The sequence below is a fragment of the Pan troglodytes genome, chromosome 7 (genome assembly GCF_028858775.2).
Source record: "Pan troglodytes isolate AG18354 chromosome 7, NHGRI_mPanTro3-v2.0_pri, whole genome shotgun sequence".
NCBI lineage: Eukaryota > Metazoa > Chordata > Mammalia > Primates > Hominidae > Pan > Pan troglodytes.
In genome coordinates, this window is record NC_072405.2 from 61,548,626 (window position 1) to 61,552,585 (window position 3,960).

The 3,960-nt window shown below is 41.6% G+C and overlaps 1 pseudogene; it reads right to left on the reverse strand.

Annotated features, from left to right (window-relative positions):
* Nucleotides 1-416: 416 nt before the first annotated feature.
* On the reverse strand, nucleotides 417-1,501 carry LOC100608574 (E3 ubiquitin-protein ligase RING2-like; annotated as a pseudogene).
* Between the last annotated feature and the right edge of the window lie 2,459 nt (nucleotides 1,502-3,960).

Genomic DNA, 3,960 nt, shown 5'->3' on the forward strand with positions numbered 1-3,960 from the left:
TCTTTACCAAATGTATTATCTACAGTAAGGAGAGTGAAGAAACCTAGAAAGCAGGATTTTGGTTAGAATTCTATAAAACCCTCAGATATCCCATCTAGAGTTGACTTTTTAAGATGTGTGGGATGTGTCATTCCTCCGGCCTACATATTGATGTCAGCAAATTGAAAAATGGTCTCCCAGCCCCCATGATCCTGGCAACTGCATGTGTCCCCTGATGGCCAGCTGCCATAGGCAAGAGTAAAGGGCCAGAGAGCTGTGTGATCTCGGCAGCTCCTTTCTCCTGCCACCCTTTCTCCTAATACCCATGATGTCAGCACTTCAATCTGCCTAGGAGAAAATCGTACATTGTAGTACAAGACCCGTTGTTTGTCTTTCTGCCAGTTGCCCAAAGAATCCCCAGATTCCTAGATCACCACTCAAGACTTGAACTCTTGGCCATATAGTCTGGTGATGCCAGCGGCCATGGTGTCTGATACTTGAGTTTTGTTCTGGCCGTGGTTCATCTGGTTTTATGCACCTTGGCTTCAAAGTTCTTCTAAAGCTAATCTCACAGTCAGATAGCTGGATAAGTGATCAACAGCAGTGTTACCCGAAGTCTTTATGTATCTTATCTGTGCACTATCATCCTTTTCCATAAATGTAGATTGAGGCCTGAATACTAATTCAATCTCACTAGCACCATCCATTTCTGAATCAATGGCAAATGTTGCATTGTCAATATCAAGCTCAAGCCCAGAATCAGCGGATGTTTTGTTCCATTTGTGACTATGGCCTGTTTCCTTGTTGTTCTGTGTGGATGCATCACTACAGTGCAAACCATCAGCATTCTTCTCTTCTGCTCTGCTACCATTTTCAGTCTATTGTTTCTTGCCTCACTATAATCTGCTCCTGACTGGTGCCTTCAGTCCTTCTTCAGAGCTGAGACTGAGTGCTCACTGATTACTGTGCTTGTGGATGCTGGCTAATACTCTCTCTCCAAGAGCTTCATACTCATCACGACGTGGGTAAATTTTGCTGATGAGTGCATCAAACATTTTAGACTAAAGTATAAGGCTTACAAGGCCCTTCCCAATTCTTTGCCTACCACCCGACCTCGTTTTTGTTAGCCCTAGCTCTTTTTTTCCTTTCCCACCCTGTGGCATTTTCTGGCATCCCTAACGTTGAGCCCATTGCTGACACCACCAAGAGCTGAAGGATCCCTTTAGTGATCTTTTGGAAACTAGATTTTTTTTGACAGGTAGGGTGTTTTTTGCTGTCATTTCTAAGGACTGTGATAATGCAGTCTGCACAAAAATGATGTAAACACTCCTTTATGGTCATGGTGTCTTTCAACACATCCAAACAAATTAGACCTTATTTCACTCTGTAGACTTTGAGGTGAAGCCACAATTTCTAAGCCATCTGTTACTGCCTCTTCAGGTGTTTATTATCATTCATATAAACTGAACACTCATGTTTTGGTTAATGGTTGAGATCCATTTGTTTGCACAGCCTGAGACATTACAGCACCTGCCCCCAGCCCAATTTTCTTTTTGACCTAGACTGGTTTACACTATTCAAATATTTTCCCCTTAATTTATGATTTTCTTTTTGGAAGGGACTCCATTTTCAGTACTTTTTCTTTTCTCTTAAAAATATGTCTAAGTTTGGCCAGGTGCAGTGGCTCATGCCTGTAATCCTAGTACTTTGGGAGGCCGAGGCAGGCAGATCACTTGAGGTTAGGAGTTCGAGACTAGCCTGAACAACATGGTGAAACCCCGTATCTATTGAAAATATAAAAATTAGTCTGTCCTGGTGACATGCACATGTAATTCCAGCTACTTGGGAGGTTGAGGCATGAGAATCTCTTGAACCTGAAAGGTGGAGGTTGCAGTGAGTCAAGATAGCGCCACTGCACTCCAGCCTGGGTAATAGAGGGAGACTCTGTTTCAGAAAAAAATTAATTAAGTAATTAAAACAAAATATATATATATATATAAGTTCCTTTCCACAAAGTTTAGTTCCATTTGAAGTACACTTCTGGCCCAGAAATTTTTCATAGGTCTGTACTCTTAAGTAAAGATTTAATTGGCCATCCTTTCCCCTTTCCCCCTCAAAAGGTCTTTAGGCCTATAGAATGTTATATAATATGTATTGTGACTTTTTCCCCCTAGAGTCTTGTATATTTTCTTTTCTATATAAACTGCAGTATCTTCATGAAGACTAAGGGTCAAATTTACTATGCTTAAAGACAGTTTTCATAGGATTATTCTTTCCACAGTATTTTCTTCCATAATTTTCTTATTTTAGAAACAAGTGTTTATTGAGTTAGTGTCCATTGTAATGCAATGTTATTATTTTTTATTCCATTCTTTTCCCTTGTAATCTTGGAATTTCTGGTCCTGCAAAGAGAATCAAACAAAATCTTAATGTTAATCTATGAGAAATTGGTTCATTGACGCATTTTGCTGAAGAAAGAAAAATTAAATTGGTTGTGAAATGTAGTCTTCAAGCGTATATTTGAGAGTGCTTTTGGCCAGGTGGGGTGGCTCACGTCTGTAATCTCAGCACTTTGGAAGGCCAAGGTGGGTGGATCACCTGAGGTCAGGAGTTTGAGACCAGCCTGGCCAACAGGGTGAAACCCCGTCTCTACTAAAAAAAAAAAAAAAAAAATTAGCTGGGTGTGGTGGCACACACCTGTAATCCCAGCTACTTGGGAGGCTGAGGCAGGAGAACCTCTTGAACCTGGGAGGCAGAGGTTACAGTGAGCCAAGATCACACCACAGCACTCCAGCCTGGGTACAGAGCGAGATTCCATCTCAAAAAGAAAAAAAAGAAAAAAAAAAGAGTGCTTTTTTGGTATTAGTTCTGTCACTTCAGGTTATTTATTATATATGTTTGATTTTTTTCCTATTAAAATACCAGATATATGGAGACATTTGACACATTAGCCTTGATGAAAAGTATAAGATATGTTTAAAGTGGCTGGGTGTGGTGGCTCATGCCTGTAATCCCAGCACTTTGGGAGGCCAAGGCAGGCAGATCACGAGGTCAGGAGATCGAGATCATCCTGGCTAACATGGTGAAACCCTGTGTCTACTAAATATATAAAAAATTAGCTGGGGGAGGTGGTGGACGCCTGTAGTCCCAGCGAGTCGAGAGGCTGAGGCAGGAGAATGGCATGAACCCAGGAGGCGGAGCTTGCAGTGAGCCAAGATCGCACCACTGCACTCCAGCCTGGGCAACAGAGCAAGACACCATCTCAAAAAAAAAAAAAAAAAGTTATGTTTAAAGCTTCCCTATTTTTTTTTTTTTTATTGGTAGCCACATAAGTTTCAAGAATAATATGGCGGCCAGGCGCAGTAGCTCATGCCTGCCAGCACTTTGGGAGGCTGAGGCTGGTGGATCACCAGAGCTCAGTAGTTTGAGACCAGCCTGGCCAACATGGTGAAACCCCATCTCTACTAAAAAGACACACACACAAAAAAAATCCGGGAGTGGTGGCAGGTGCCTATAGTCCCAGCTACTCGGGACCCAGCTGAGGCAGGAGAATCTGTTGAACCCAGGAGGTGGAGGTTGCAGTGAGCCGGGGATGGTGCTACTGATCTCCAGCCTGGCAACAGAGGGAGACTCCATCTCAAAAATTAAAAAATAAAAAAATAATAATAGTAATGATAATAATATGGTACATAGAATGAACAACAGAAAAAAATCCAGTTTGCTTCCATTAGAAAAGTGTGTTTAGCATTTTGAGTTGCCACATCAGCTTATAAATTTGGTGTGCTCTGCTAATTACACCTTGTGGAAGCAGATGAATGAAACTTGAGCCCTGCTTTGATATGTAATGAAGGATTATTCTGTAGAAGAATGTCAGCTAGTAGGGTAAAGTCATTCTACTTTTAATTTGTATACTGAGGGACAATGTTGGGTGTTTGGGATCCAGAAGGCTTTATGCTGACAGGTTAGAAACAAGATTGGCTT